Here is a 13,185-nt window from a genome sequence, read left to right as displayed (position 1 = left end):
TTTAGAAAATAAAAATGTACATTTCACCCCTCAGAAGTTCAGTTATGGAACTATGCAAAAGGGCTGATAGCAGAAAAATATATTTGTAGGTTTTAGTATGTTTCCAAGGTAAGTAAAAACCTTAAAAATCAATTTTTTCTTCTGACTTTACCTGTAGGTTAAATTATATTTTCCATTTGATGGGATCATGATTTATTTAAGATTCAATTTAATAGATTAATATTTTTAAATATTTTTTGTGAATTTCAAAAAGCTTAAAGGTTTCACAAGAATAACTTCCCAGAATGTTTTGAATGTTTAATTATATTTATAGTTTTGTTTTCACAAAATATGCCACTGTCAATTAGTAGCATCATACAGCTATTTTTGTTTAAAACGAAACACGTGTCAGTATGTCTTGTGCCTGTGATAATTCTGTTTCTACATAAGTCATTTCAAGTAAAAAAAGTGTAGGTCCAAAGAACCTAAATTTGTCAGGATGAAGGAAATTTCAGACCAGCACATAATATATTATTTTGTTTCCCATTAAAATGGATTAAAAAGTACTGTCTTGATCATTCCAGAGGTAGAGCATAAAAATAAAATTATTTCAGATAACAAAAATTAAGTTTTCTTATATTCCAAGCGACTTCAAATTCAATAATTTTTTTTTTACATGCAGGGTAAAAAAAAATCTAAAAGAAAGGTTATGGATATGATGTGCTTGAGCTTTAAAATACATGAATAGTAAGAACTACTTTTTGTTTGTTTTTTTTTCTGTGGCTAAAGTGAATATGATCAAATAATTCAATTTCATGATGTACAGATAACGAAACTATGAAAATTAGTACCTGATGCCTGATTTATAAAAAAACGCTAATAAACAATCTTCTTTCCCCTTGTTTTCAATACACATTTGGAGTCTCTTTATAGTAGCTTGATTTTCAGTAGAACTAAGGACTTCCACTGTATACTGAGCACTTGAAAATATGGTCCCTTCACTTAACTCATAAGTGAAAGCTGAATTGTTTTGAAAATCTGGACCTTGTGGGCCAAATTCTTGAAGTTCTTGTCTGGTAATTACTCAAGGAAAAGCCTCTGTCATGCTGAGGCTTGAATTTTAAGTTTACCATGGAAAAACAAAAATTAGGAATCATTTATTAATAATAAATTTAATTTTTTTTCATTTAGTAGAATATATATGAATTCTCTCAGGGTTGCCGTTTATGTATTTGGTATTTTAAAAACACATTTAATCCAACTTCCTTTAATTAATGAAACTAAATTGCAAGAAACCATATCCGATTTAAAAACCAGCCAGTACCAAATGGGAGCAGAGGGTATCAACATGCCTAGTGCTTTCATCAACCCAGTACACACTTTACTTTCCTTATCTTATTTAAAAGTAGCACCACAGAGGATGAAGAACTTCATCCTGTCTCAGTCTTCTGAGTCTCTGCTTGCCCCATTTGGTACACCTGCAGCTAGCACATATTCCACTTAGTACTTTTTTTTAACACATCGTCTGCCAAGGACAGAAAGGGAGGGCAGGAATATCTTAGCAAGCAGCTGCTGGCAGAGAATGAAAGGTTTCATGCAGCGTGAATCAAAGATTATAGGGTGAGGTTGGCATCTGATGCAAGATGCAAAGTTTATAAGCAATAATCTGTTGTTTTAAATAATGAATTCTGAGAGTTGTTTGTATAACTTAGGTAGTAAATCCTAGTCACTTATAGTTAGGTCAGATATTACACAGATTTAGATGAAAAGGAAAAGCAGGGAGTTTAAGTGCAAAGCAAAAGGAGGATCACTGCTGTTAACATAATTCAGTTTTTAAAAAGATTGTGGAGGTGAATGAAATCAGCAAGTAAAAAATTAGTCTTATGGGAGAAATTATGTTGTGTTTGGTACTTAAATGCTGTGGCTATTAAACCATTATGGACTGAACTCAGACCCTCAAGCTTGTTTCAGTTTACTAGTTTCATACCATTAGATGCCCCAGAGAAAACGACAAGACCTTGAGCTAATCTTACTGTTTGTATGTTCAATTTATTTGAATTGATCTGTACAATTTTTCTATGTTTCTTTAATAATGCATTATCTCTCAGCTCAAATTCAGAACACTGTTGAATAAATGAATTCAGATTAAAGTAAACCAAAGTCTTAAGTAATAGAACAGGCCATTTGTATCTACTCTCAAACAACAAATCCTTTTAAGATCCCCAAAGTGGAACTAGTGCCATCTAGTATGCGTGGGGGACAGACTGGGGGTAGAGACTAATTCAGAGTGAATTAATCTGCAGTTCATTAGCAAACACTAATGTTGCTTTTGGGAATGAGGAAATTAGCAGGATTATAATTATAAGCAACAAGTGTTTTCATAAACATATAATTGCTTGTCAAGGGTGAACAATATACTGGTAAGGCCATTAGGTAGGATTGATGCATGACATAAATGGAATTTTCAGTTATGCAACAGATTGTGTTTATAAAATAACACCATTTCTGAAGAGTCGTTATAGTGACCGAAGTAGTTTCACAGGTGTCACCAGGCCTGGTGAATTTCAATAAGAAATTAATTAAAGTAAAATTTCTTTCTTTATCTTTGTAGATTAGGCGCCTTACTTACAGCTATCAGCTGAATCCCCTAGTAATGACAGTAAACCAGCACTAGGCACTGAAAGAAGAAGTTCAAAGAGAAGATCAGGGTGTCTGGTCTCTGGCAGGGTTTGCGTGTGTGCACGCAAATGCAAGCAGTGGTGTGAAAGAAGAGGCAGCCAGTTGCCAGTAAGTCTCTTTCTGTAGTGATAGCAAAGTGATTGGATGCCAGGGGAATCAGCTAAGATATTGTCTCCTTTGGGGGCTTGTTAGGTTATACAGCAGATATCCTGCAAAAACATTGAATAACAAAGAAGCCTGGCAGGCAGAAATGATTGTGCTGCCTGTGGCTGCTCTACCCAGTCTCTTCTAGCAGGGTCACTGGATGGGATACTATAAAGAGCATGAAAGGGATTTAGAAGAGCTACGTTGCCTAGAAACTGACTGAGCCTCTTTACAGGGGAGAAATTTCTACACTCAAAACTCTTTAAAGACTTCTCTGCTTTTAGTGTCTTACAGACTGTATTCTGGATTCTAATTCCAAAGAGTTTTCTGTATGCTGCAGGAGATCAGTTGTTTGTAAAACTTGCTTGATACAAATTTCATGAATGTAAAATCCTTTGATTCTAGTAAGGCTTGAAAGAGAAACATATATTTCTACATGTGTTTTATGCCTGTTCTAAATTTGATCTGCACTTTCTGCCTCACTTTTATCATTTGTCAGTTTAAAGGCCTGCATCAATGATTCAGACATTTGCAAGGTGACAGCAGTGACATGCAAACACACAAATAGATTCATTTCTGCAGTTACATAGATCTAGATTGAGGACTACTGTGTTTCTTATAAATGTGTTCTTGACAAAATTCTCAGGGAACAGCAAATATGAAATATCGTGTTTCTAAAAACCATACAAACATGCAAAACACATTGTAACTGCATCTAAAACGTAAATATTTACATATTCCTTACTGCTTTGCTTTAACCTAGAGAGGATGGGGACACAAAATAGTAAGGGTGAACTACCTTCTCAAGGCTTAGCTTTCAGTTATTAAAACAGTTCCTGAAATATTCTCATACAAAATTCTTGGGTTTTTACCTGACTAAAGAATAAGTGGGGAGAGCTCAGAGAAATGTAAATTTCAGTGAGCTGCAGTGGGAAGCAAAAACCTCTGTGAAATGATGAATTCTGTCTAGATGTAGATGATATAAATAGATAATATTAAAGAGAGATTAATACAACCCCAGTGAAAGAGCACTGTTTCGTCCAATATCTGAAATAATGCACCTAAACATGTATTATTTTATGTTGAGTAAAGGAAAATTCGAGTAATGCAGCAAGAAAATTCTCACATATCTCACCCAAAACATGCAGATGTCATATAAAGTAAAATTCTTTTTCATTTCTTTTTATTCCAAGGAAAAGAATTGACAAGGTCTGATAAGACATTTAGACCATGGAAGTAAGTTACATACAGAGACTTGTGCATTACAATAAAAATATGTAGCTATAGTAATATCTACCAAGATACATAGTTAAATCACAACAATTCATAAAGCTCTACTACTGATATAGATCATGGATAATGTTGGGCTCAATATCCTCTATATTCATTATTGATAAGACCTTGAAGCAAGTCTGCTTTGGAAGGTATTTAATTTTATTTTGTTGGCATTTGTTACTGAATCACCTTAAGACTATCTGGATATTGTTATGTAAAGGAAGTTCTTTGTTTAGAGCTTTAATATACTTCACATATCATCATTATTTTCCTCCAGATTAATCTTGTTTGAACCAGATTATATGACTTTGCAAGGGCATTCAAGTTCTTACCTGACTACTTTCACCAGTATATGCATCTTGAGGTTGATTCCAGAAGTACTCCTGAACAATCAAAATTTGTTTCCTTCGGCAAGAAATTTTCTGTGATAGCTCTCTGTATTAAGAGTTTTAACACTAGGATTTCTTTCTTTTAAGCTCAACAAAATAGATTACTTTGCTGGCATATCTTGCTTTGGCTGAGAGAAAAAGACATCTGATATTTTGTAAATAATATAACAGAAATGAAGTTTGTTTTATAAGATTAAGAGACCTTCGAAGTTCCAGCTTCTCTTGGTGTTGCCTGACAGATTCTTCTTTTGGGGCCTGGAATATTAGTTTGATGAAACAAAACATTTCACAACTTAGAATCTAATTGTGTTTTTTCTTTGAGAAAGGAGAATTAATTATCTCTAATAATTCACTTCAAAAAATAATTGTCAGAGATAATATTTAAGTAATATTTGATTAAGTACAAGCACAATTTTCCCCTGTTTGCCTGAAAATGAAGATAACTAATAACACAACTAATCTGGATTCCTACTTTGATGCTAACAGTATAGGTCATTGTGAATACCGTAATAAAATGAAATTAGTAAAAACTTCAGCCCCTCTTCATGGTCTATTAGTGTAGCTTAAAATACATGTATTTTAAAGAATGGTTCTGAGAAAACATGTTCCACAGATATGTTTAAAAGGTATAAAAATTATGTTATTAGCAAGCTTTTAATATAAAAATATGAATATGAAAAAAATGCCTGTTTTATTCTTACATGACCTGAGATTGTGCATAAAAATTATAAGAAGGAAAGATGGTGTATACACATTATATGTTAACAGGAATGAAGTTAGGCTAAATTTTCATTGAATACTGGACAATTCTCAGGTTCAAAAAACTGAAGGTTTCTCTTGATTTGAATGATAATATGACATTTTGATTTCCCATAAGAAAAACTGTCACCATGACTAATATGTATTACAACGTTAGATAGTTATAAAAAAAGAAATATTAAACACCTTGAAGAACCTGAAGTATGTTATTTTTGCTTAACCAGTTTGTAATAAGATTGCAGTTTTCTGTTAGAAGACTCAATAATGTATTGGACAAAATCAACAGAAATTTGCCCAACTGCAAGTTTAGGAACACCAGGACAATCTCAGGTAAGCCTTTTCAGTCTGTTCAGAAAAGCAGATGATAACACTTACTAGCAGAAGAGGAGATTTAGGTATCTTGCATGGTCTATGAAATTGTGATCATAGAGCAGTAATCTGTGCGGTGAGCTGAAAGTGGCCCATTTTCTATGCCTAAAAACAATGGACAGCTATCATTTAAACATGTGTAAATGCATCAAATTACAGAAATAAAAATATCACTCTAGAACAAAGGACATTTAAAAATCACCATGGTGAAATGTCAGGAGCCATTGATTTCAAAATGGCATTTATTTAAAAACATCTACAGTGCTTTATTCTCAAATACTGAGTTGTAGGTATATTTCAGCTGCGCACATTCACCTATTGCCTCAAAGTTTTATAACCTCAGATATTTTGGCATGCTCTTCAAGTAGGATAAACTCCGTTGATTCTGGGATATTTTTTGCTGTATGAGAGAGTGAAAGATGCTCACCTTCCCAGTAAAACATGTGAAAAAAGTCACCAAATATCATACTACCCTACATTTGCTCTGCTTCACAAAGGGAGTACTGCAGAGGAGAAAAACTTGCAAAGATCTAGGCTAGAAGAGTAGAACCCATAGCACTCTACATCAAGTAGGCTCTTTGGCTAATAAGATTGCTATTAGACACAGGTCACTTGCTCAGAGGGAAAAAGGAATATGTTCATCCAGGCAGTCAGCTGAATCAGACTGCAACTTTAGGAGAAATAGTAATGAAGGCTTGGCATTAAGTTAGGTTCCTTTTCCATTAAACTTTGAAATGCCTCCTACTAGAAATACTTTTAATGAACAGTATGTGGATATGAAAATTAACTATACAAATTTATAATATCAAGTGATGGTTCATCTGTGTTTTTGCCGAGTTCCTATTTCACACAATCACAGAATCAACTAGGTTAGAAAGGACCTTGGAGATCATCAAGTCCAACCTATGACCTAACACCACCTTATCAACTAAACCTTGGCACTCAGTGCCACATCCAGTCTATTTTTTAAACCCCTCCAGGGATAGCGACTCCACCACTTGCCTGGGCAGCCCATTCCAATGCCCAACCACTCCTTTTGTAAATAATTTTCATTCTAATGACTAGCCTGAACCTCCACTGGAACAGTTTAACAGAATGATTTTTGTTTGTTATGATGTCCAACATACGACAAAAATGTATGTCTAACTAAACAACTTTCAAGGTACTGTGAGTTTGTATGTGAGAACCTAAGTTCATGAAAACTATAATTCTCTTTATTCTTTAGAAATTACATCCATTTTTGCTCAGTATAAGACTCTAAGATTTCTAAATAACTGGAACTGAGATGTTTATATTCAAACACTATCCAGCTATAGGTTTCTCAACATTTTCAGCTCATGCCCAAACTCAATAAATATTGATTTTTAATTTCTGTTTTCACTGACCTATGTTATAGGTCAGTTTATATAAGAAATAAAAAATAATGATTCCATATAGTGTGTCAAAGCTTGGATAGCTATGAAGCTTAGGAGTCCTACAGAGTCCTGCAGAGTCCTTCACACTGATTTTGAGTGTTAACCGGATTGGGCCTATCATAAACATTAAATAATTTGGATTCGATGACCTACCTTTGACTTGCCTGTCATGAGTCTGGAAGACAATGCACTCATTCGAGGTCTTGATATGGACACAGTTTTTAAGGAGAATATTGTCTTGTGAAAAAAGTACATATAACAATTTGCATTGATTGCCTGTCTTCATCTCAAGGAAATGTGAAAGCACAAGAGTAGTGGCTTGCTACAATCCTGTACCACAACATACCACCAAAATTAAGTTTCAAATCACGAAATTATGAGTAAAAGGACATTTTTGTGTGTAGGATATATGTGACAATGTATAATAAATTGTTTAAATTTATTTTTTTTTCAAAAAATTAAAAAGCTGGATTTTTCCCACATTCATAATTTTTTAGCATTTACTTTGAGTTTACATAAGGCTACTTTTCCTCATCTTTATCCTTTTTTAAAAAAATGTAAATGCAGTAGATTGGGAATTATGGTTTATATTGGGCAAATTAATTGCAGTTTGAAGTCAATTGTATCTACCATATTAAAATACCCCATCTTCAATCGCAGGTGTTCCCACTATACAGAAAAGATTTGCAGTGTGTTTTGGAGAAATAGGTACTTTTTTTTCTAGATGAATGACAGTTAATTTTTCACCCAGGAGCTGTCTGCAATGTTCACCATGGAACAAATGGACAAAATATTTTTTTTTCCTTAGGTTGTTTCTTTGTTGTTCTGGAGTCTATCCCTGCCATTTTACTTGTATTCCCACAGGTTACTAACTGTAATTTTGTAAAAATTGTAAATTTTGAAAAGGATGTGTGGAAGGTCTTCTGGGAAACATATATTTCCTCTGCTAACAGGCTTTTATTTTCCTATTAAAGAAATATTTGCAGTGGCCCCCCTCAGTGAATAGATCTAGAAATGTTATTACTCTTGCTCAGGTCAGTATAAGACTGCAGCATCATGAATCTTTGGTTCAAGAGCTGTCTAGCAAGTTGTTTTCAGCAGTGTTGAATATGAAAATTAATGCAGGGAAGTTTCTAACAATAACAGTCTCCTTTTGTTAGTTCTTTGTTGATTCTGTGGATGTTATTCACTGTGTATTTTAAGTAACTTTAATTTGATACTCTGCAAAACACATTTGAACCAAACTGCAGTAAGTACCAAGTACAACAATGATTAAATATAGTTGTACTGAATTTTTCACAGAACAGCTGAAATTTGAGAGTGTATACTTCAGGCTTTGATTAGACACAGTATATTTTATTCTAGCTGTATGAGTGAACTCATTTCTACTGTGGGTTGTTCACTGGTTTTTAATTAAGTATAGCAGCATCCCACCTGGCATGTAATTTACTGCAGCATTGTTCTTGAGAGAACACTAAACTATTTTGACATTTGCTGATGTTTTGCATGTTGGTAGTTAGAATTAAAAGGAAATAGTAAGGTGGACCATTCTTGGAAGATGGCATGCAATAATTCAAGTACTAGAGAATTAACTTAAGAATTAATCCTGCTCTACTCTGGTCTTCTGTGGCCTCACCTCAAGTCCTGCCTGTGGTTTTGGTCTCAACAATATAAAGATAAAAAGCTCTTGGAGATTGTTCAAGGTGGAGATATAAAGATGGTGAAGGGCCTGGAGAAGAATATGCCATATAAGGAGCAGCTGAGGTCCCTTGGTCTGTTCATCCTGAAGAAGAGGAGACTGAGGTGAGACCTCACTGCAGTCACAACTTCCTCATGAGGGGAAGAGGATGGGCAGGCACTGATCTCTGCTCTGTGCGGGGACCAGGGACAGGACCTAAAGGAATGTCAGGAAACTGTGTCACTTTAAGTTGGATATTAAAAAGTGGTTCTTACTCCAGAGGGTGGCTGGGCGCTGGGACAGGCACCTCAGGAAAGTGGTCACAGCACCAAGTCTGCCAGATGGTGTGACTCTTGGCACTGGCCTGCAGGGCCGGGAGCTGGACATCAATGATCTACGTGTGACCCTTCCAACTGAGGATACTCTGTGATTCCATGAATTGTAGTGTACATTCTTCCAAGGTTGTAAACTGCTGGGATCCCAGACCATTATCAACTCTCAATGCCTATCATCATGTTACACTTTAGAATACTTAACTCACAAACAGACACCATGAAGATGATAAGACCAGGATTACAGGGTATGCTCATAGCAGTCATTGAATTATTGTTCTTTCAGAAATTTATCCAGTCACTTCCTAAAATCATAGAGATACTACTCCAAGAAATTGCAACGAGGTATTCTACAACTTCTTTCTTTCTTGTGCAATGGCTGATTGTTTTGGAACTGCCCTTTTGACTTTAATCTCGTGCATTTCCCCATGTCTTCATCCTGGGAGGACATAACAACCAGTAAATCCACTTTTGGTATCTCTATGCCACTTATAAGTCTATAAAACTATACCATATTCTTTTTTATATATAAAAAAATCAGTGTCAATATTCCTTCCAATATTCCTTCTCTCTATTTTTTTATTTGTTCTGTCATTTTCTTTGAGACAGAGAGGTCTGAGCTGTGCACAGAATTCTAGAAGTGGCTGTGAAGGATGTACATTGTGGCATATTTTTTCTTTATTTCTTTCTTAGGAAGTCTGAGGTATTTCTATAGTAAGTAAAGATTCTTCTCAGATCCATCTCAAATTTCCAAGTCAGTTTGCTGCTAGCACAACAGATGCCAAAAGCATTATTTTCACTACCAGAATGAAACCAAATCTAACATAGTATTAAAAAATAAAAAAAAAGCTAGGAAAGAGGAATGTTGAAAGGAAGCAAACTGTCAGAGGTAGTTCATTAATAAGTTTAGCATTCATACTTGACTAATCTCCATAGTTTTATTTTTTTCAGTACCACAGAAAATTTAGTAATGGAAAAACATTATGTAAATATAATTTTTAAAACAATCAAACATGTGTTGTTCCAAAGTGGAGGTCAGTAGCTATTTATGATACTTATGATTTTTCTATCAATTAATATTTTGCATGGGATTTTAAAAATTATTTCACGTTTGTCTGTTCCTGACCTGTTCGAGAAATTTTCAGATACTTACATCCAGTTCTGCAAACTTTGTATCTGTCATAACTAAGGAACTGAGTTGTATTCAGGTGCAAAATATTTTAATTTTAAATGATATTTGAATAGTTCAAAAATATACTGCTACTAAAAAGAGATGTATTTAGATCTGCATTTAGCTCTCTAAACACATAGTAAATAAGCCTATAAAATCTGTTCACATAGATAAGTCCGTAAAATGTACTTTTCCTCTCAAATTTCCAAGTATTGTTATGCCTATTTTGCAGTTAGGGAGTTAAAATCTAGGAACTGAATTTTCAGGCATTTGTGCAAGCTCCTTAGTCATAAGGCTTATTCACCTGTCAGCCTTCTGTAGATAATTTCATTGGATATTGACATATACTAAAACAAAGATGGACAAATATATGTGGCTATATCTTTATACACATAGGTATGTAAATGAGTAACTGATTTTTTTTTTTTCTAATATGAAGTCCAGGTAAAAGAACTCCTGTGTGTGGTGTACGATTTACACGTTATTGTGAATCCATGAACTGATAAACCTTTAGGTGGTAACATTTTCTGATTGGTAATGTCTTTGTTCCTTTGTAATTTGGTATTTTTTCAAGTGGAAACGTACTCTGTGATGATTCTTTCCGTGTGTGTATAGTAGCAAACATTAGAGAAGGGTAATAGAATGGTCAGCCATCAGATTCTGTGCAAGTTCTTTTCCTGTCAATTGATCTCAGTCACCATTTAAATTAATTGCATTTAATTACTTTAATTGGAATAGGAAGAAGTTATATTTTATTTGAATGGAGAACCAATGAGATGGTTGTCACAACACTGAGGGATAGTAAGAGAGCAGAGCAAGACAGATTCTAAGCATATCAAAAAGGAAAATCACTGTCTCAATTAAAAGATTCTTTTGAATTTTCTGCTTTTGGTGTTCCTTTTTAATGGAGATTGCTCTTCTTTATCCACCAGTAAGGAGATAATGAAGTTAAATAGTTCATGTTTTCTTTTCACATACTCAATGAATGGAACCTGTTCTGTTTTGCTCTAGCTGCAGTATGAAAACAACAACAACAAAAAAACAACATTTGTAACAGAAATGGTCAGTATGTTGCTGAAGATGGAATTTTATGTCAAAAGAAACATCTTTGTCATTTTGGTATAGATTCTCCCATCTTTTGTTGAACTCAAAGGTCCTGAATATCCTAAATAAATTCAGGAGTCATCTTAACTTGTTGTTCTTCATATTCTTTGCCTTTTCCTGAAATAAACGATGCATATACTGCACTTTGCAAATTTTTTTAAATACACAGAAAATGCATATTTTATATTCAAAAAATTTTATCAAAGTGCAAATTTCTACAAGTGATAACTCTTTTCATTTGAAAGCCTTCTTTTGTTTGGTAGCAAATAGCTTCTTTTTTGTTTACTTCAAAGCCAAATTATTCCCCTTTCTAGTCTCTAAGATTTGTACTATGTATTTATAAAAAATCAGGAGGAAGAGCATTTTGATGGTTTCAAGCAATAGTTTGGCTTTGCCATGCTATTTGGTTTTTTTTCTTACATCTGAATAAGCCAGTTTTCAAATACAAGGGCATATCTTACATTTTTTAGCCCTACCCAGTGGATCAAAGGAAAGATGATCTAGTATCCAAAATATAAAATATCCAAAGTATCCAAAATATAAAGGATGTTCAAACAATCCTGCAGTGCTATATTTGAGAGAGATTAAGATGCTCCCCATATCAGTGATTAACCAAAAAATATATTCATCTCGGTGAAGTCAGTTATAAATTATGTTTACACAAAGGAAACTAATCATCAAGAATGAGTCATTTTTATCCCCAATATTAATCTTTGATTTTAAAAGCATTGTTTTACTGCATGAACTGACAGCCTATTTTATTGCTGTTTCACTCTCTCATGAAATACCTCTCCCACCTTTCTTTACAATTCCCAAATATTTACAGGAATATCATTGCAAAGGAATTCCATGCAGGAAGCTTTTCTGAGCTGTCTAATTCCTGCTTATTTAAATGCACTATTCAGCTGCTCATAAATGAACTCTAAACGACACCAGGATAGTATTTTTTTCTTCTCCCATCACATGTCACTATTGGACATCCTGCTCCTTTGATGCTAAGGAGCTATTTTGGAATTTAATATTTTTCTGGCCACCAAAATGAGTAATATTTTTTGTTCACTAAACACTCTAAGCAAACTGGAAATGGAAGAGGTGCTCTGATCTACAAATGTGTTTAGAAGGGATATGGCATCTGTAAAGCTAGGCTGTATTTTTAGTAGACCAGGAGATATAGTTAGAAAAATCAGTCCAACTTTTGGTAAAATTGCTTTTTTCTATGTCTGACAATGTAACAGAAACTTTTAAGAATATCAGAATGTGGTACTATCTTTTAGTGTAAAAGTAGAATTTGTACATTCCTGTGGTTTTGGGTTTTTTTTCCAAAGTTGTTTGTCACTGTCTTACATATTGTTTTTTATCAGTTTTGCTCCCTGATTTCAAAAATAGCCACAGTAGTGTTAGGAGATTAATCGATCTTTTTTTTTTGAGTTTAATTAATGTTCAAATGAACATTGATAATTTTATATTTCTTTCATATTAACTTTAAAATCTGCCCTCATGTTAAGTGTCTCACAAATTTCAAGAGATTTTGTGGGATTAAAAAGGTTGCACTTTACTAATTTCTTCCCAGGCATAAGAACTATTTTTAACTGGTCAAAATCTGTCTGTGAATTAGGCCAGAAGTGTAATCTTTAATGATATGAATTAAAAATGCACAAAGATTGTTATATTTTGCAATCAAAACATTTCCCTGCCTTACCCACTAGAGTGAATTTAATTTACAATTGAGCTAGAACATGATACATATACCTTCAGTACTTGCATACATTACCTTCCTCATATCATAAAACTGCATTGCAGCATTTCAGGAAACGCAGCCCCAGAGGGTGATAATCTAGTCAGTGTTCCTTCATATCAACTATTCATTTTCTCACTGATTCAGAATGCAACA

The sequence above is a fragment of the Cinclus cinclus genome, chromosome 6, assembly GCF_963662255.1.
Source record: "Cinclus cinclus chromosome 6, bCinCin1.1, whole genome shotgun sequence".
Lineage (NCBI taxonomy): Eukaryota > Metazoa > Chordata > Aves > Passeriformes > Cinclidae > Cinclus > Cinclus cinclus.
This window is presented reverse-complemented; position numbering follows the sequence as displayed.